The 22,470-nt window shown below is 39.3% G+C and overlaps 1 protein-coding gene across 2 annotated transcripts in view; it reads right to left on the bottom strand.

Moving 5' to 3' along the window:
• PRDM5 (PR/SET domain 5) overlaps positions 1-22,470 on the bottom strand; it is a 209,615-nt gene that overhangs the window by 149,632 nt on the left and 37,513 nt on the right. The window lies entirely within an intron of this gene.

Genomic DNA, 22,470 nt, shown 5'->3' with positions numbered 1-22,470 from the left:
TATCTGAACATTTCTGGGCAAGCGTTATAGAAACACTGAATAACAAAGAGCACTGTGCAGTCCACAGGGAGAAAAAATGAAAAGAAAAAGAAAGATCCATTTTTCCTTTGATTCTTATCTCCTAACCCAAATTCCACTGGTGTAGTCACTGTTTTTAGATTTTTCCTAAATATATAGCTTTTCTACAGCTATTAAAATTGAATCTGCCCAGCCCATTTAAATTAACTGTACTCTCTTCATTCACGTCTTCAAAATATACGCAACTTCCTCGATAAAGAAACAAATGAATGATCTTATTATAAGAATACACCTAAGGCAATCAAGTATTTCCCAATCACTACGGTTCATCCTTTCCCTTCTTATAATCATCCAACAACCACAGTTCTGTGCTGAAGAATTCTAAAAGGTAACATTAGTTATCAGTAAACAACACTTATTTAACAACATCTAGTGTGCAGTTCTTTATCGGTTACTTTAAAACATGCCATGAGAAGCAACAAGTGAAATTCTAGAATATAGTTCCTTTATTCAACATCTTCAGTATTAATAAAGAAACAAAACATGATTTAAACAAAAAACCCACAAAGCAATGCCTGGTTATTATAAAGTAGATATACAAATAAACTTCATTCATTTCAAAAACATTTAGTACATACAGATTCCAAGTCCTGAGGATGGACCAAAGTGAAAATAAAATATTAGAAAAGAGTATGTTATGAAAATCTTTCAGTAGACAAGGTTTGCGAAAGGAGTAAACCCAGCAGGCCTCAGAGGCCTGCTTGTAAGATTGGCCTTTGACTGGCAATGGGAACTTGTGTTCTCAGGGTGCCCCCAGTAAATAGTTAATGGGTAAGGGTGGTTCACCGTTCCTGGACAGTGTAAACACTACGGTTTATGCTGAACACCTGCTTTTCTTCTGGGAATCTGGAATTTTGGTGCATGCTAAGGCAGAAGGTGCCTACAAGCCCCCAGTAAAAATCTTGGGTACTGAATTTCTAATGGGTCTCCTTGTACAGAAACATCACATGTGTGTGGCTGCTTTTTCATTACTGGGAGAAGAGTGAGCTCTGTGTGACCCCTCATGGGAGGGAGAAAGCGTAAGGAAATCTATACATGGGTTCCTCCAGACTCTACCTGAGCCTTCTTCCCTTATGATCCAGCTGTACCGCCTTGCTACATCACTGAAATAAATCTTACCCATGAGTACAACTATATACTGGGTCCCAGGAGTCCTTCTAGTGAATCTCTGAATGTGGGGTAGTCTTGGGAATCCCCAACACACAAGATGAGGCTAGTTCCAGTTGCTGAATGAATGGCATACAAATTTGTCAACAGAAGAGGTAGAACATCATTTCAAGATCAACAGTTTTATCATACTCATATTTAAATTACACAAATTAAACTACATCCATTCAATGAGAGGAAAAAATAAATATGAAAAATTCAAAGAAAGAAAATAAATATTATAGTTAGGACCGTTCCTTTTCATGGTCCATAATTTTAATGACATGAGATTGTTGCCATATGGACTGGTTTGAGAACCTAAGCCCTGCATAAGCTGTGATTCCACTGCAGGGAATGTTATCCCAATGAAAGAATGGTAGAGCAGCTGAGTCATTTTGTGCAGAGGAAGCAAGATGAATGACACTGGTAAATTTGGTTGGGAAGACACAGCTAGTAAAGAACAAGGGGACTCAAATGTGGTGGTTCAGGCAGCAAAATCAGAGAAATAACAAGAAATAAACGGGAAATGTGTCAATTAGGAAGTTCTGTGCTTCACCTAACAGAAAGTGCAAAGGCTAATCAGGATGCGGCCCAGCAGGAATCATCTTCTTGGTAATAATGTACTACTACGTGGAGGAAGAGTGGAAAGTAGGAAAGAGGATTCAACTGGGAAGGATGAAGGAGAATGGATGATGGGTGGGCATCCAACAACTCTAATGCGTGTGGAGGGAAAATTTTATGAAAGGAAAAAGAATTAAATAGGCTATTACCATGACCTAGGTGTGAAATACTAAGGCTCTGGAAAGAGGTACGGGTAGGAAGTTTAGAGGCCCTGAAAGTTGGCACCTAATACCTGAAAAATAGAGTCTAGAAGAAGGAAAATCAGACAGACCATTCCCCTAGAAGGTCTGAATCCAAAGAAGAGGAAACAAGATAGACAGGCATATTTAAGGCAGCTATAGGAAGGAATACAAACACAGAACGTAAATAATATTTATGTCATATGCAAGCAGAGAAGAAAGTAGAAAATTCTTCTCAAATCCTCCTCCCACACATCTAGCCCTTCAGGTGGGTTGGCCAAGGATTCCCTACTCTCTATAGTTGTCATGATACAGCGGAAAGATGTTGGAATATGACCCTCACGTACAATTCACAGAAGGCCCTTGAGTATCACAGGACAGTATCAGTAAGGGTAATCAACAGTATATCCTCCGAATTAAGGATGTTCAGAAAAGGAAGTCTTCTTCAAGGAGTGGATCTTCACCTGCTCCTGAAAGATTTAGGTTTCTCACTCAAAATTTCCAGAGAAAGTTCTTACTTCCTATCATCCAAATGTGAACAGAAGGACAGCCTCAGAAGGGGCCACAACAACCATGCTGTACATAATTCTCTCTTACTGTAGCTCATTTTCTAGAATTCTGCCCAAAGGCTCATGTTGCCCGGAAGCAGGGTCACTGGAACAGGAGTGTCTCCCTGTTACAGACCAAGCTGTGTCTGGCATCAACCATGCTCTGGCAACAAAAGGGCTGGCAAGGAATGCCATCCAAACCTGGAACACAAATATTTCAGCAGAGGATGTTTTCTGATAAAGAAAGCTGGGGCTTTCCCCTTGATCTGATTTCTCTGCAGCTGGCCATATACGCCCAGGCCTAGGGAGTCAACGGAAATGAGAAATCCCCCTGGGAAAGAGCCCTTGAGAAAAAGAATCTTGGAGAATCCAAGGGACTCTTCCAGAGTGTGGTCCCTTCCAAAGACCCGGGGCTTACTGGGCTATCTTTGGGGGCCCTCTGACTCTACCACTCAGGCCACTTAACCCTCACTCTCAAATCCCTGCACCTCTGAGACCAGCTCATGGCCTACTTGAGAAGAATACGGGCGGACACTGAGATTATTCAGTCCGTGCTATTGCTAAACCAGCCCTGATATCAATCCTGCTCCAACTCTGGTACTACAAAATCCTAAAATTGCATTCTTGATTTGTTCTCTCATGGGATAATCTGCTATCTCATTCCCAACCAAGTCCCTAAGTGACTGGGATCCCACCCAGCTTGCTTTACATACAACGTACTCACTCTATTCGCTGGATTCCTTTCCCTCAACCCCGACTTTTTTTTAACAGGGCACAGTCATGCGCTGTTGAACTCGTCCAAGGCCAGATGAAGGCCAGCCCAGGTCCCTGCCAGTCGGTGCTCTTTGGTCCTCTACATGCCAGCAGTCCCACTCCTCGGGGATGGGTAACCCAGATGGCAGATTATAGTTCCTGGGCATCAGCTCAGATGCTCCTCAAAGACTGATCTCCTAGATTCTTACCTACCCTTGGACTCAAATCCCAAACCTGGACCTGCTTCTGGATCAGATGCTCTGCCTCTTTCTGATCAAGAGCATACACCAGGACTGACCACCCTCACCTCCATCAGAGCATCCTAAACTTTTCTTGTTAAGATGTCAAGGAAAACTATTGGATTTGGGGTATGTTCTGGCAAGGATCTACTATCTGAACATAAAGAGCATTTTCCTAATTGAGAATTTTTCCACACTGACTCAAAATCTATCTTCAAATCCATGCTCTACACTCTCCTCAGAGTTCTCTCTGTAATTCACCCATCTCCCCATGCTAACGCCTATTTAGAAGCTGCCTATTTTCTGCCAGAAGTCCTCGGCATGACATAGGAGGCCCTTCACGTGCTGATTTGTCTTGTCTCAGCCCAGGTCACTCTACCCATCTCCCACGGCACTGCACACAGGTACACACCTACACACACCTGGCCCAGGCAATCTAAGAACACACATCTTCTGCCTGGAAGAGGGGAAAAGTGCTCACACTTCCACCTGAGGGATGCTCACGAGTCAGATCCCGTGACAAAAGGCTCTCATTTGGCTATCATGTCACTCTTACCGAAAATATGCCTTTGATTCAGTCAAATTCACTCTACGAAAACCAAAACATAAAATAAAATGATACTGCTTTAAATAACAAATAATAATAATAGAAACAGCTAACTGTTAGTTGAGTATTTATTATGTATCTGGCACTTTGCTAAGCACCTTTACAGATGTTATATAATTTACTCCTTGAAATAACCTATGAGGTAGGTGTTACATATTAACTACATTTAACAGATGATGAAATTGAGGCACAAAGAGAATAAATAATTTGTCCAAGCTTTCACAGTTAGTTAAGTACTAGAGCTAGAGTCTGAACCAAGGCAATCTAATTCCTGAGCCCACCACATTACGCTACCTCAATATACTTACAACCTTGGTCACCAGCTGCTGACCGATATGCAGAATTCTAAGAATAACTCCTCAGGACCCTCACCCTTGTAGAATGTCCTTCTGTTTGAGTGTGAGTGGAACCTTGAGTATGATGAGATATCACTATGATTATGTTGTACTGCAGATAGAAGACTATCCTTGGGGACAGCCTAATCCAATCACACAAGATGCTTAAAAGCAGAGTTTTCTCTGGCTGATAGCAGAAAAGAAGTCAGAGAGCTAGAAAGCATGAGAGGAATTTGACATGAGGGAGATTCTCCACTCATCAGATGGACAAGCCACAAGGCAGCCTGAGAGCAGCCCCAAAGAAATCTAGGGACTGAAAACAAACCCAGCAATAGAATAAAGAACTCAGTCCAACAACCTCAAGGAACTGAATTCAACCAACAACCTCAATGAGCTTGGAAGCAAACTGATTCTCAAAGTCTCCAGATAAGATTACTCAGCCCTGCCAACACCCTGATATGACCTTGTAAGACCCTTAAGCAGAGAATCCACCTAGACTTGTCACCAATAAAACTGTAAGATTAAAAAAAGGATGTTGTTTTAAGCCACTAAGTTTGTAGTGATTTGTTATAGGCAAAAGCAGAAAACTAACAACCCTCTCCTGGTACCAAAAATCTACATTAGTTTTCTATCACTGCACAACAATTACGACAAACAGCTTAAAAGCATACCCATTTCTTATCTCACAGTTCTACAGGTAAGAAGGCTGGATGAGCTCAATGGGATTATGTGCTTAGGGTTTGCGAAGAAGGCTCTGTGCAGGAATATGCTTCCAAGTTCACTCAGGTGGTTGGACAAATTCCAGGTCCTTGAAGCTGTAGGACCAAGAGACTTGCTTCTTTCACTTTAGATGACATAATAGATGATGATTTATAATCTGCAAATAATGTTAATTATGTAAAAAAGAATGTGAATGCCTTTAAATATAATATAAACTTATGTTTAATGTAAGGAATTTAGTCTTATAGTAAATGAAAGAAGGGGAGAGAAAAAATAGGGAAGGGACCTAACATGTATTCTTTTTAAATTTTAATTCTAATTCTTAGGTTACAGAAACAATCAGTTCCTCTTAAAAAAAAAAAAAACAAAAGTAGATGCTTCTACATTTCCCATTTCATCAGTTCTCTCCAAATCTTAAACTTTAAATTATGGGGTTTTTTACATTTATTATGGAGCTGCCTGAGTACATTTTCACTAGTGTATATAGAGACATCAAACTTGTATCAAGAACTTCAGACATAAGGAAACTACTGACCATAAATATTTTTCTATTACTTTCTCACCTCATAAAGACATATTAAACCATTAAAACTACAGATGTAGAACACACTGAAGAGAAGAAGTTGGGGAAATTGAAAATCAAAAGGTATTATATAACACTGGTTTGAGTTTTTAAAAGTGTACTTACAAATCTAGGGCTTTCCCCAAGGGAGTGTTTTTAATTTTGCAACAAACTACCTTTTAAGATAAGTCATCTAAAATTACAAAGTGACAAAAACACCTTCTTTGCCCAGAGATATCTCATTTTACTGCCAGCTGTTAGCTCAAAAATGAGAAAAACCTGTCTTATGCACAAACAAAAATCCTAATATTAAACTCTAATGACCAGCTCACTAGACCCAGGACCTTACCTTCCAAATGTGTTCACAGGGTGAAACGGAAACAACATTGGAAAGTTGCCTGCAATGAACTCCTGCAAGTCAGAACAACTTAGACATGTGGGTATTATTACCATGTTCTGTAACATGAATACAAAGATTTTACTTTTATTAACAGTCCCTTACTGACTCTAAAACTGACTGCTTTACTCATCTATTATTACCCAATTATATTTACCTTTAATAGGTCTCTACTACAGAAATATCTACAGTTCTTAGGCTTTTACCTGAACAAGAATTGGCAATGACCCTATACAACATCACAATACCATATATATTTTTTTACATCTTTATTGGACTATCATTGCTTTACAATGTTGTGTTAGTTTCTGCTGTACAACAAAGTGAATCAGCTATATGTATACATATATCCCCATATCTCCTCCCTCTTGAGCCTCCCTCCCAGCCCCTCTGTCCCACCCCTCTAGGTCATCACAAAGCACCGAGCTGATCTCCCTGTGCTATGCAGTAGCTTCCCACTAGCCATCCATTTTACATTTTACCATGTTTTTGAAAGCTGATTTTTTTAAAGTTTATTTTAGTAAAGTAATATGGTGCATACACTGTATTTATGTAATGTTTTCTACAGGGTTTGGAACACCATCCCATAGTCAAACATATTCATGTTTCTGCAACTAAAAGTATGAATAGTCATCTAAGTAGGATAAAAACAAAAGGCTACAAATGGCCTCACATAAGTTCAAGTCAGATTCTGCTGCTAAACATGTTATTAAAAAAGAAAAAAAGAAATTTGGTTTTCAGAGCTTTTTAGATTTCCGACTTCCAGGTAAAGGTCTATGGACCTAGAGGTTAAAATGAGAAATTAACCCGTTAGAGTACTTTCTCTTCACAGAGATGACATAAATGTATTAGAATGATAACAGGTTCTCTGGCAATAGTACAGCGCTACAGAATTAAAGAAAAACATGCTAATTTACCTGGGAACAGAGATCCTTATTGTGCTAAATGTGTAAAAGGTTGCATGGACAGTAGGCAGTCTATAAAAGGGCTAAAAAAACAGATTTCTTGGTGGAGAACTACCCCGACACTGTCTTTGACCTGGAAGTGAAGCCCATAGATTAAAAACTAGGCACAGGGGCTTCCCTGGTGGCGCAGTGGTTGAGAGTCTGCCTGCCGATGCAGGGGACACGGGTTCGTGCCCCGGTCCAGGAGGATCCCACATGCCGCGGAGCGGCTGGGCCCGTGAGCCATGGCCGCTGAGCCTGCGCGTCCGGAGCCTGTGCTCCGCAACGGGAGAGGCCACAACAGTGAGAGGCCCGCGTACCGCAAAAAAAAAAAAAAAAAAAAAAAAAAAAAAAAACTAGGCACAACGTGAAGATCTGCAGTCTCTACGTAAGAACGCATTCCTCTTTGATCACCTGCAATCTACTTATTAATATGCAAAGTGGAGACCACATGCAAGGTGCCCTCCTTTGGGCTTTGAAAGGTCTGACATTTGTAAAATACAAAATTACCATCTTCAATACGGACAAAGGAATATGTATGCGTTTCAACTGATCTCTGGGGCCTGAAAGAAAAAGTGTTTTAAAAACATGATTCGGGGACTTCCCTGGTGGTGCAGTGGTTAAGAATCCGCCTGTCAATGCAGGGGAAACAGGTTCAATCCCTGGTCCGGGAAGATCCCAGATGCCGCGGAGCAACTGCTACAGAGCCTGCACTCCAGAGCCCGTGAGCCACAACTACTGAGCTCGTGCACTGCAGCTACTGAAGCCCACACGCCTAGAGCCCATGCTCTGCAACAAGAGAAGCCACAGCAATGAGAAGCCCGTGCACCGCAACGAAGAGTAGCCCCCGCTCGCCGCAACTAGAGAAAGCCCGCGTGCAGCAACGAAGACCCAACGCAGATAAAAAAAAAAAAAAGTGATTCGTTAATCAAAAGTTAAAAAATAACAAATATGCACATCAAAATGTTAATTATCTAAGCTGCCCTAAAAATTCTGCTAAGAACAATGTACTTTCAGAGTAGTCATTTATCATACAGTAAGGAAATTACAGGCCACATCATTAACTGGAATGTATTCAAGTCCATGAGCATTAATCTTCCTTATATAAAAAGAAAACACAAAATTTCTCAGGTAGAATTTTATGCAAACTTTCAGTAGTGTTTGGAGAGCCTCCACTGTGTGCAGAGTAGTTACATACATGTTGGTGTTTCTGACTTACAGAAACACCATACCTATCCTTAGAAAAAATTCATTAAACCCACTTTTTTATATTCAACATAAATTAGAGCTACGATCTGTTACTAAAACAGACCAAAAACTAAGTAACCTGGTTACACATTTTCTATACTCAGATGTAAATAAATCAAGCTGCTCATAAAGAGAATTCTAGTGACTTCCCTGGTGGTGCAGTGGTTAAAAATCCGCCTGCCAATGCAGGGGACATGGGTTCGAGCCCTGGTCCGGGAAGATCCCATGCTGTGGAGCAACTAAGCCCGTGCGCCACAACTACTGAGCCTGCGCTCTAGAGCCCATGAGCCACAACTACTGAGCCCACGTGCCACAATCACTGAGCCTGCGCTCTTAGAGCCTGTGCTCCACAACAAAAGAAGCCACCACTTGACGCAACTAAAGAAAGCCCACGCACAGCAATGAAGACCCAACGCAGCCAAAATTAATAAATTAATTTTTTTTAAGTTTAAAAGAAAAAGAGAATTCTAGCCTGCCTGTTGTTCTCACATTTAACTTACTACATAATAACAGCAAAAGGTCTTGGCAAACATAAAAATGTAAACTGCACTGAATACAAACAGAGCCTGTGTTGCTATAATATTAAAGAATCCACAGATGGTTGGCATCAGGAGACTGGCACAAATACAAAAAATCTAGAAAGACAAGTAAATAAAAAGATAAATGTGTAGAAACTGAACAAGGTATGTGTGAACCTCATTTGCCATATTGGAAATAAAAACCCTTGTGTCAACACACAGGTGATCTGGAATCTCTGTTATGATCTATGATCTGAGGTCTTGGGAAAAACTCAGGCTCAGTTAACTGATACATGAACTACAGAGTAAAAAGCCTGCCGAACTGCATGAGAACACTGTGTAAGGAGGCTGCATGGTGTTAAGGCAGGGAGGGGTAGTAGCAGGAAAAGGAAGGAAATGGAGGAAGAAGAGGAAAAGAGGGAGGAAGGAGGGAGGAGGCTGAGGAAGGGGTGGGGAGGGGCAGGAGAAAGGAAAAGGAAGAGGGAGAGAAGCAGGAAAGAAGACGGAAGAGAAGGGCCTGCGAGATGCCCACTCTGAGATTCCGCCTACACGTCCCAACCAGATTAAGGTTTCTAGAACTATATGAAGATGTTATGACCTAAACTGAAAAAACACGTATTCAACTCTTGTATTATTCCAAAGTGATAAGCAAGTGCAGTGTGTCAAACACTGGACTAGGCACTGGGACACACGGATCATGACTCTGCCCCTTTTCATGTCATTCATAAACATGGTTCGTTTGCACTACGAAATCAAACATCGACAACACTTAATCCCTGTGAGCGAGCTCACGGCCCAGCGAGCAGGGACAGACACCCCAATGTGTAGTAAATGCCAACACAGTGACCTGCCTCACGTATTCCGAGAGCAGTGAGGAGAGGCCCCCTCGCCCCCGGTCAGCCTGGCAGGAATAAGAAGGCGGGGCATGGGCAAAAAAGTAAAGGGGGGCTTCCCTGGTGGCGCTGTGGTTGAGAGCCGGCCTGCCGATGCAGGGGACACGGGTTCATGCCCCGGTCCGGGAAGAGCCCACATGCCGCGGAGAGGCTGGGCCCGTGAGCCATGGCCTGCGCATCCGGAGCCTGTGCTCCACAACGGGAGAGGCCACAACAGTGAGAGGCCCGAGTACCAAAAAAAAAAAAAAAAAAAAAAAAAAAAAAAAGTAAAGGGACTGGCAAAAGCAAAGGCACGTGTGCAGGCGAATGAAACGTAAAACTGAAGAGTTCTGTGTGAAGCGGGAAATATCAAGAACAAGCGCAGAGAGGTCAGCAGTGGGTCAGGGCTCCGGAAAGAGAGTATAACTCTTCAATGCCCCTGAGTGGATGCCCAGCAGTCAGGACACCTAAGAGTTCCAGACTCTTCTTAAGGGGAGATTCATTCGCTCAGTCCAGGTAGGATTAACCACGGGCAGGCGAAACTGGACACCTACTATGTTTTAGGCTTTTGTGTATGAAACTATTTTTTGTCCAGAGTCTCACACTCTCTTGTGCATGGAAGAAGGCACAGAACCGCTTTTACACAGTCCACTGTGCCAGGTTCCATGTGGGAGAGGAATATCCTTCCCAGCAGAGCTCCTACCTTCATGTAGCTTGACTCAAACACTTTCCACAACAGGAACTCTCTGTCCTCCTGATGCCAGAAAGGTTTTCCTCATGTTGATTAGGAACACATCTGTCTCTACTTCCACATTGTTATTTTTGTTTTCTTTTGTCAGTTCTGTCCTCAAACGAGAAAGTTAAGCCTGCACGGTCTCCACACAGCAAGCCTTTAAATCATATGAAGACAGCTAACTGATTCTGCCCCTCCTCTTCTCCAGGTTAAGAACCCCAGTTCCCTTCTGACTGACTGACAGGTCACAGTTTCCAAACCCTTTTTGTGTACGGCTGCTCTCTGTTGAATGTCCCCTGTTTACCAATTTCCAGATTCATATCTAATACCCAGAACTTGACATGACTCTCCTGATGTGGTCTGACCAGTAGGCAGTATAATGGCACTTTTCTCTCCATCTTCTCTCCAAGATTCTATTTCTTTATTTGCAGTCTGGGTTTTTAATCTAGCCACCAAGTAATACTGCTAACCAAAATGTCCACATAAACCAAGTAAACCTTGAGACATTGGCATATGAGTCAGTATCAAGTCTGGTATGCCTCATTTTGAACTTGGAAAATTGACTTTACATTGATCCATGTTTAATTCCGTCATAGAAGTATTTGGTCCATCACTCTACTTACTAACAGTTTTTGAATATTGACTATATATCTTAAAATATCACCTATCCTTCATATCCATTAGGATGGCTACTATGAAATAGTAATGGGGCGGGGGGGCTATTCAAGATGGCAGCATAGGAAGAACCTGAACTTAGCTCTTCCCAATACAGCTACATATGGATCAACCCCCTTGGAAAGAACCTGAGAACTAGCTGAAGAGCTGCTCCACAGCAAAGGATAAAAAGGATCACATCAAGACAGGTAGGACAGGCCAAGAAGCACTACTGCCAAAATTCCCACCCCCAGCTTGAGGTCACATGATAGGGAGGCATCTCACCAGGTGGGCCTTCTCCTAGAGGACGGAGGGGTTGGTGCCCCACATTGGGCACCCTGGTCCCTGGGATATACACTGGAAGGACAAGCCCCCAAAACATCTCACTTAGAGAACCAAAAGGGTTGACCTACAAGGGTCCCAAAGTGCTATAGGAAACTAAGACTCCCCTCTTAAAGGGCTCTCAAGTGGTCTCACTCGGTGGAAACACAGCAAAATAACAGCAGTTTGAAAAATGCCAAGACTCTATGCGATGGAGAGTCATTTGTGAATCTAAAAGCATCAGCTGAATGGGTGGGGAATGGTGGAAATGCTCCCCCCAGATGCAGGGAGGCACTAGCAGACACTAATGTGCTCCCTACTCAGGGAGAGTAATTACTGCAGCACTAACCAGCCACTTTGCTGAAGCCAGAGACCTCAGGTGGCTGCTCTCTGGCTGGGACTGGCAGGGGCGGGCAGTCACGATGTTCTCACACTCGTGGCCTAGGCCGACATTCTCGCGCAGACTAGGCACTCTCCGGCTGCAATGCTGAAGCCCACAGGCTGGTGTACTCACATCATTTTCCCGCTGCCTTCCAGAAGCAAGAATGCACGCTCTGCCCCTCAGTCTCCAGCTGCCTTGCCAAAGCCGGGAAAGGTACAATCCACACAGGGGACACCCCATGATCACCTGGCTCTGCTGGCATTCCTGAGCCCACAGGACCACAACAATTGAAAACAACAGCTCTTGACAGGCCAACAGTTCTTGACCACCAGCACACTGCACAGACAGCAGACTACAACACAACCCCAGTCTTCCTGTGAAAAATGTGTTTATACTTAGCCTGGAGCTTCACCCTGAGCAACAGAATTCAGGTTTCCCACATGTCTAGAGGATAGGCAGAGACCCCCAGGGAATCTAAGTAAGGAAACACCATCCTGCGCATGCCCTTGGCCTCACAACAGCACAATGAGACTCCCCAGAAAGCTACTCAAACACTTGTCAAAAGCCTTGATTTTTAGAACTGTTGGCCAGGGGACAACTGTAGTTCTCCTGGTCTGGAGGTCAGCAGGGATTACAACTGTAGCCACACAGGACTGTATATACCTGTATATTTTAAAAGCTGCTGCCTGGGGGTCCGGCTTCTAATCAGCCTGAAACTAAGCGTTAAATGAGATTGTGCCCTTTGGAACAGACAGGTTTTGAACAGTGGCATATCAAGAATAAATCAGGTGGAGACTCACCTTTGTGACCACCTAGAGGGGTAGGATAGGGAGGGTGGGAGGGAGACGCAAGAGGGAGGGGATGTGGGGATATACAGTATATGTGTAGCTGATTAACTTTCTTATACAGCAGAAACTAACACACCATTGTAAAGCAATTATACTCCAATAAAGATGGGAAAGAAAGAAAAAAGAAAAGAAAAGAAAAAGAAAGAAAGAAAGAATCATAGAACCATCTTCACTCCTCCCCACCCCCCAAAAAAAAGAATAAATCAGGTGGCATGTACAACCACAAAGAATCAAAAGACAACCAAGAGCTAGGGCAGGATTAACAAGAAGGATCATCACTTACACGAGGACACTCATCCAACACCAAGGAAGCTAGTTTTGCCTAATACATAGAAACAATGACAGAGAGCCAAGCAAAATGAGGAAACAAAAAAATATGTTCCAAATAAATACACAAGACAAAAATCTCAGAAAAAGACCTTAGTGATATGAAAATAAGTAATATACCTGATAAAGAATTCAAAGTAATAGTCATAAAAATGCTCACCAAACTCAAGACAGTTTGGATGAACACAGTGAGAACTTCAAAAAAGAAACAGAGGGACCTCCCTGGTGGTCCAGTGGTTAAGACTCTGCGCTTCCACTGCAGGGGCATGTGTTCAATCCCAGGTCGGGGAACTAAGATCCCGCATGCCACGTGGCATGGCCAAAAAAAAAAAGAGAGAGATAATAGAAAATATGAGAAAGAACCAATCAGGGCTGAAGAATACAATAACTGAAATGAAAAATACACTAAAGGAAATCAACAGTGAATTAGATGATACAAAAGAACAGATCACCAATATGGAAGACAGGGTAATGGAAATCACCCAATCAGAACAGCAAAATAGAGAAAAGAATATTTTAAAAGGAGGACAGTTTAAGGGACCTCTAAGGCAACATCAACCATACTAACATTTGCAATTATAGAGGTCCCAGAAGAGGAAGAGAGAGAGAAATGGACAGAAAACCTATATGAAGAAATAAAAGCTGAAAACTTCCCTAACCTGGGGAAGGAAATAGGCATTCAGGTCCAGGAAGCACAGAGAATCCCAAACAAGATGAACCCAAGGAGATTCTCACCAAGACACATTATAATTAGAATGTCAAAAGTTAAAGATAAAGACAGAATTAAAAAAAAAACAAGAGAAAACCAACTAGTTACATATAAGGGAACACCCATAAGACTATCAGTGGATTTCTCAGCAGAAACTGTACAAACCAGAAGGGAATGACATGATATGTTCAAAGTGTGGAAAGGAAAAAAACTTACAACTAAGACTACATGACAAGGTTATCATTCATAATTGAGGGACAGAGCAAGAGTTTTTTAGACAAGCAAAAACTAAACGAGTACTCACCACTAAAACAGCCTTACAGGAAATGTTAAACAGAATTCTTTAACTGAAAAATGAAAGGCTATAACTAGAAATAAGAAAACATATGAAAGAAAAAACTCTCACTGGTAAGGGCAAATGTACAGTAAAGGTAGTGAAATCAACCACTTATAAAGCTAGTATGAAGAGTAAAAGACAAAAGTAGTAAAATCAACTGTAACAATAAGTAGTTAAGGGATGAACAAAATAAAGAGATATAAAACATGACCTAAAAAACATAAAATGTGGTCTGGGGAGTTAAAATGTAGTGGTTTTAGAATGCAGTTGAACTTAAGCAAATATCAGCTTAAAACTGACTGCTTTATATGTAGATTGTTATATATGAACTTCATTGTAACATAAATCAAAAGCCTATAATGGATACACAGAAAAAAAATAAGAGAAAGGAATCCAAACATAACACTAAAGAAAATCGTCAAATCACAAGGGAAGAGACCAAGAGAAAAAGGTAACAGAAAAATACCAAAACAACCAGAAAGCAGTTAACAAAAGGGAAGTAAGTGCATACCTACCAATAATTACTTTAAGTGTAAATGGTCCAAATTCTTCAATCAAAAAACACAGGATGGCTGGATGGATTAAAAAAAAAAAAGACCTACCTATATGTTGCCTACAAGAGACTCACCAACACAGAGGCTGAAAATGAAGGAACAGAAACAGATATTCCATGTACATGTAACGAAAAGAAACCTGGGGTAGCAATACTTATATAAAATAAACTTTAAAATAGAGACTATAACAAAAGATATTAAAACTCTTGCTCTGTCCTTCAATTCTGAATGACAAGAGCATTACACAATCATAAAGGGGTAAATCCAAAAAGAAAATATAACATTTGTAAATATTTATACACCCAACATAGGAGCAACTAAGTACATAATGCAAGTATTAACAGACATAAAGAAAGAAGTTCTCAGTAATACCATAGTAGTAGAGGACTTTACCCACTTACATAAACCGACGGATCATCTAGACAGCCAGTCAACAAGGAAACACCACCCTTAAATGACACACTAGATCAGATAAATTTGATATATATAAACATTCCATCCAAAATCTGCAGATTACACATTCTTTTCAAGTGCACATATAACATCCTCCAGAATAGATCATATGTTAGGCCACAAAACAAGTCTCAATAAACTTAGAAGACTGAAATCATATCAAGCGTCTTTTTTTTTTTTTTGCAGTACGTGGGCCTCCCACTGTTGTGGCCTCTCCCATTGCGGAGCACAGGCTCCAGACACGCAGGCTCAGCAGCCATGGCTCATGGCCCTAGCCGCTCCGCGGCATGTGGGATCTTCCCGGACCAGGGCACGAACCTGTGTCCCCTGCATCGGCGGGCAGACTCTCAACCACTGCACCACCAGGGAAGCCCCTCAAGCGTCTTTATGGATCACAAAAGTATGAAACAAGTAATCAATTATAATAAGAAAACTGGAAAAAAAAAATGCAGACACTAAATGCAGCATGCTACTAAACAACCAAAGGGTCAATGAAGAAATGAGAGAAAATTTTTAAATACTTTGAAACAAACACAAACTTTCCCAAATTGAGGGGATGATGCAAAAGCAGTTCTAAGAGGGAAGTTCGTAGTGATACAGGCCTACCTCAAAAAAACAAGAAAAATCTCAAGTAATCTAACTATATACCTAAAGGAACTAGAAAAAGGAGAACAAATGAATCCTAAAGTTAATACAAGGAGGAAGAAAGGTCAGAGTGAAAATACATAAAACAGAGATTAAAAAAAAAGATCAATGAAGCTAAGAAACAATTTTTCAAAAAGATAAAATTTACAAAACTTTAGCTAGATTCATTAAGTAAAAAAGAAAAAGGGCTCAAATAAATAAAATGAGAAAAGAAAGAGAAGTCAGAACTGATACCAAAAAAATACAGTGGATCATAAGAGACTACTGTGAACAGTTATACACCAACAAATTCAACAATCTAGATGAAATGGATAAATTCCTAGGAACATACACTCTCCCAAGACTGAATCATGATGAAACAGAAAATCTGAACAAATTGCTTACAGGTAAGGAGATTAAATCAGTAATCAAAAGCTTCCCAACAGGGACTTCCCTGGTAGTCCAGTGGTTGGGACTCCGTGCTTCCAATGGTGGTGGGGGTGGGCAGGGTAGATTCTATCCCTGGTCAGGGAGCTAGGATCCCACATGTCTCATGGCAAAAAAAAAAAAAAAAAAAAAAGCTTCCCAACAAACAACAGCCAGGGATCAGAAGTCTTCACTGATGAATTCTACCAAACATTCGAAAAATACCAATCCTTCTCAAATTCTTCCAAAAAATTAAAGAGGAAGGAATTCTTCCAAACTCATTTTATGAGGCCAGCATTACACTGATGCCAAAACCAGACAAGGATGCCACAAGAAAAGAAAATTACAGGCCAATATCTCTGATGAATATAAATGCAAAAATCCTCAACAAAATATTAACAAACCAAGCTCAACAACACATTCAAAGGGTCATATACCATGATCAAGTGGAATTTATTCCAGGGATGCAGGGATGATTCAACATCCACAAATCAATCAATGTGATACATAACACTAACAAAATAAAGGATAAAAATCATATAATTACCTCAAAAGATGCAGAAAAAGCATTTGACAAAATTCAACACTCATTTATGATAAAAACTCTCAACAAAGTGGGTATAAACAGAACATACCAAAACATAATACAGGTCACATATGAGAAGTCCACAGCTGACATCATACTCAAAGGAGAAAAGCTGAGAGCTTTTCTTTCAAGAACAAGACAAGCATGCCCATTCTCACCACTTTTATTCAACATAGTATTGCAAGTCCCAGCCACAACAATTAGGCAGGAAATAAGACATCCAAATTTGAAAGGAAAAAGTAAAACTGTCACTATTTGTGGATGACAGAACTTTATATATAGAAAACCCTAAAGACTCCACAAAAAGTGTTAGAATAAATAAATTCAGTAGAGCTGTAGGGTACAAAATCAATATACAATATCTGTTATATTTTCATACATTAACAACAAACTATCAGAAAGAGAAATTAAGAAAAGAATCCCATTTACAATTGCATCGAAAAGAATAAAATACTCAAGAATAAATTTAATCAAGGAGGTAAAAGACCTGTACACTGGAAACTATAAGACACTGATGAAATAAATCAAAGACACAAATAAATGGAAAGATATTCCACACTCATGAATTGGAAGAATTAATGTTGTTAAAATGTCCATATTCCCCAAAGCAATAAATAGATTCAACTCAATCCTTTTCAAAATTCCAATGGCATTCCTCACAGAAACAGAAAATAAAATCTGTATGGAACCACAAAAGATTCCAAACAGCCAAAGCAATCTTAAGAAGAACAAAACTGGAGGCATCATGCTCCCTGATTTTAAACTATATTACAAAGATATAGTAGTCAAAACAGTATGCTATTGGCATAAAAACAAAAACATAAATCAGTGGAACAGAATAGAGAGTCCAGAAGTAAACCCACACATTTGGTCAATTAATATGATAAAGGAGGCAAGAATACACATGGGGAAAGGACAGTCTATTCAATAAGGGGTGCTGGGGAAACTGGACAGCCACATGCACAAGAATGAACCTGGCCTACTCCCTACACCATACACAGAAAGTAACTTAAAATGGATTAAAGATGTGAATGTAAGACCAGAAACTATAAAACTCCTAGAAGAAAACACAGGTGTTACCTTGACATTGGTGTTAGAGATATTTTTTGGATCTGACTCCAAAAGCAATGGCAACAAAAGCAAAAATAAACAAATGGAACTATATCAAACTAAAAAGGTTCTGCACAGTGAAGGAAACCAGCAACAAAATAAAAATACAACCTCTGAAAGGGAGAAGGTATTTGCAAATCATATATCTGATAAGGAGTTAACATCCAAAATATAAGGAGTTGTATGAACTCATACAAAAATACAAACAACACAATTTAAAAATGGGCAGAGGATCTGAATAAACAGCTTTCCAAAGAAGACGTACACATGGCCAACAGATAATGTGAAAAGATGCTCTACACCATTTATCATCAAGAAAATGCAAATCAGAACCACAATGAGATATCACCTCATAGGTGTTAGAACGGACAGCATCAAAAAGACAAGATGACAAATGCTGGCATAGATGTGGAGAAAAAGGAACCCTTGTGCAGTGTTGGTGGGAATGTAAACTGGTGCAGCCACTATGGAAAACAGTATGCAGTCTCCTCAAAAAACTGAAAAATAGAACTACCATAAGATTCAGCAATTCCACTTCTGGGCCTTTATCCAAAGAAAACAAAAACACTAAATCAAAATGATATATGCGCTCCTATGTTCATTGGAGCATTATTCAGAATAGTCAAGACATGGAGACAACCTAAGTGTCCACTGATTCTCTCTCTCTCTCTCTCTCTCACATGTATGCACGCATGCAGACACACACACACACAATGGAATACTACTCAGCCATTAAAAAGAAAAAAATCTTACCATTATGACAATATGGATGGACCTTGAGGGCATAATTCTAAGTTAAATAAGTCAGAAAGACAAACACCATCTGATCTCACTTACATGTGGAATCTTATAAACAACACTCAAAGATTCAGAGAACAGATTGGTGATTGCCAGAGTCGGGGTTGGAGGGTGGGCAAATGGGTGAAGAAAGTCAAGAGGTACAAAATTCCAGTCATGAAATAAGTCAGTCATGGGGATGTAATGTACAGCATGATGACCAGAGTCAGTAATGTTGTGTTGCACATTTTGTAACTTTGTATGGTGACTAGGGAAAACTAGACTTAACCATGGTGATCACTTCACAGTATATACAAAGAGCAAATAATTATTTTGTACGCCTGAAACTAAGGTTATATGTCAATTAAACTCAAAAAAGAAAGAAAATGTCAATTGGTTCCAAAGTGACTAATATATTAGGGAACAATTTGAGCATAACACATTTTGCATTTGCTTGTTCACAATTCTGTCTCCCAGAAACCGTAGGTGAATAAAGAAAGCTGCACCCAGTTGAAATGAGCCACAGAAATACACAAAACACCTCCATCTCAAATATCTACCACCTTCTTCAGTTTACCATATGTGCTATGAGACACACCCATCCACTTCAGGTGTTCCAACCTTCTATCCAATTCCAGAAAACCCTCTTTCCACCACTTCATAAGAACTCAGAAGGTGCAAACCTTCTGATGTACACATCCACAAGCAAACTTCAGGTCTTTTTAAAGGTAAATTGACCTATTTATCCAGTTATTTATGTATTCCTTAACTATTTAACATGTGTAAAACTATGCTACCATTTTTATTAGATTCCTATCTTTTATTTTGTGTCACTGACAAAGTTTTTGCATATCATGTTCCTGACCCTATTTTTCCCATAAGCCTTATGGTTTTTAATTGAACAATTTTGCATAGCACACTGATTTTTAAGAACATGCATGTCACCTTATAGCAGAACTAACTGTATAGCCAAACAGCTGAAGAGAAACAAGGTCAAAAACATACAGACCTCACAGAGTGAAAAGAGTTGAAAACACTTAAGACCACAAAATAAATTCCAGGTCTGATATATATTCCAGGATAAGATTAATTTTTGTAAGTGTTATTTACTGGAGATACATTTGATGAAAAATTCAAGGATTCTATTTACTACAAGTCTAGAATCCCCAGGACATGAAGGAATGCACGCAAAAATTTAGAAAAATAAAAGCCGCCTTCATTCTCTATTGCTATAGTAACTAGGAAGTATTCTGCTTTACGTAACTTAAGTAAAATACTGACAGAAACTTACAATGCCATGTGGGAGCAGTCGAATTCAGAGGAATCCTTAAAAACAAAACAAAACAAACTCTTATAGGACATTCTCTTGCAAAACTCAAAATACTTGTTATCAAGACCTATCCAGAAAAACAATCATCTGAGAAATACCACATACAATTTATTATAAACGGAAAAAAACATTTATTTTCCTGAGAAAAATAAAGAGTAGCCTGCTGAAAATGACTCCAATGTTAACTTTGAGTCAAAGTACGTTCGTAAGAGAACATGAAGCAAGTTCAGCTTTATTTTTTAAGTCACCGAAAAAACAGAAGACTCTGTTCCTGAAACACAAGTGACCTTTACAAGTAGCAAAAGAGTTTCCTCCTCAATCACCCATACTTCTGACCATGGTTACTTTCATGTACCACATCTTTCAAGTTGGAATTGCCAGTGAAGTAATCAAGGTAACATTTGTTTAACCTAGCAATCATTTACTGGCCAGCTGCTGTGTTAACCACATTCTGTCTCTGGGATAACTTTCCAATTTACCAATTCAGTTGCTTTTCCACTGCTGGTACCAATTTTTCACTCCAGGCTGTTTAAAGAACAATTTCAATTAAAACGACATTATCTTTAGACCAACTTCATGTTTACTGCCCAGGAAATCATAAAATGTGGTATGCAAAAATTTCTGGCCACATGACAAAGACAAAAGAAGAATAAAATAAGTAACTAGCTTCTGATTATTAAAAAAAAAAAAAAACTAACCACCTTGTTTTCAGATTGGTTGTCAATTAAGTCACTCAATTATATTTTAAATCCCTAATAAATAAATATTATGCGTCCATATGGTAACTAACAATTCCAGAGAGAATAATACAATTTTTGAGCAGCTAACTTCTGTAGACTTTCATTTCTGTGCTTTACTATAATTCCCTAAGAAACAAGCTCACTAAAGTCACCGCTTGATTAAAAAGCAATCTGCAAGAACTTTCAATAAAAAAATAAGCTGGTTAACAAAGGAGTAAAAGCAATTCGATGTAGAAAAGACAGTCTGTTCAACAAATGGTGCTGGAAAAACTGGACACCCATGCACAAAAACTAAACCAGATATAGACCTTAAAACTTTCAAAATTAACTTCTCCAAACGCATAACAGACCTAAATGTAAAATGCAAAACTATGAAACTCCTAGAAGATAACATGGAAGAAAACCTAGACAGACCTTAGATTTGGTGATGGCTTTTTCAGCTACAATACCAAAAGCACCAATCCATGAAAGGAAAGCTAGATAATTCTGACGTCATTAAAATTTAAAATTCTGCTCAGCAAAAGATACATGAGAAGAATGAAAGACAAGCACACACACAGGGAGAAAATCTTTGCTGGTATCTAATAGATAAAAAGAACTCTTAAAAGTCAACAATAAGAAAACAAAATGGGCAGGAGGGGAAACTGGAGGAAGGTGGTCAAAAGGTACAATATATGTATCTTCCAGTTATAAGATAAACAAGTACTAGGGATGTAATGTACAATTAAAATCATCTACATATTTCATTTTTAAAAATGTGTAAAGACATTTTTACTAATTTGTATTATTAAAAGTTTTAACTTCAGAAACGAACTAAGTTACAAAACTCTTTTCCTTTCCTTGGAGCTTCATTTAGCTAATGCAGTGTAATACTGGTAAGAAAATGTAAATCATATTGAATTTTTTTTGTGTCTTTATTGAGCATCTGACAAGCATTCCTCTTTCAGGAAAACCTTGGAATTAGCAGTACAGTGATCCTTGTAAAACTCTTCCACAACTGAGCCACTGATTATTGGCAAAGATCATTAAATTTGTTGTCTTCTACTACTTTTAACAGTTCCATAAACTGGCAATGATTAAAATCATTCACACATAATGAACTTAACAACTGAATCCATAACACTTTTCATAGAGTCTACTCAGAGAACTGAATGCAAATATTTTCAATATGTATCATGAAACAGAATTAAGCAATATTAGAGAAAGACAATTAGGGAAACATTAGTCTCTCTTTAAAAATATTCCATAAATCTTGATTTTTTTACCTTCCATACCATGCAAACTTTTTTAAAAAAATCTACACTAAAAGTTCATTTATTTGGGCCATGTATTGACTGTTCTTTGTAAATCTGTAAGTCCTTTGAAACAAACTATGCAGAAAGTATTAATTCTGTGGTGTCTCGTGTCACATGACTCATCTAAAGCCAAAGAAACAGACTTGCAATGTTTCAAACTTTGGCTCAACTGATCTTTATTATTAGAACAGCCACGTACTCTACAGACAATTATTTGACCTTTCAGTTTATGTTTTTTCCTCATAATTTTCAATAACTAAAATAATTTCTCCTGTAATCTCTCCAACTTAAAAGGTTTTTTTCCTTGGAGCAAGAACCAAGATGGCCAAAATTACACTCTCAGCTACTGCTGAAATCATATGCAATTCTTTAATTGTACATTTATTTCTGATTTTTGGCAACCAATTTCATACTTCTTTGAATTGTGAAAGGAAACTTATCAAATTTACTCTGTATTTGCTGAAAATCTCTCTTCATACTGTAATCTTTATTACTTT

Source organism: Phocoena sinus, chromosome 5, assembly GCF_008692025.1.
Source record: "Phocoena sinus isolate mPhoSin1 chromosome 5, mPhoSin1.pri, whole genome shotgun sequence".
NCBI lineage: Eukaryota > Metazoa > Chordata > Mammalia > Artiodactyla > Phocoenidae > Phocoena > Phocoena sinus.
Note: the sequence above shows the minus strand (reverse complement) of the source record. Positions and strands in the feature narration are given on the sequence as shown.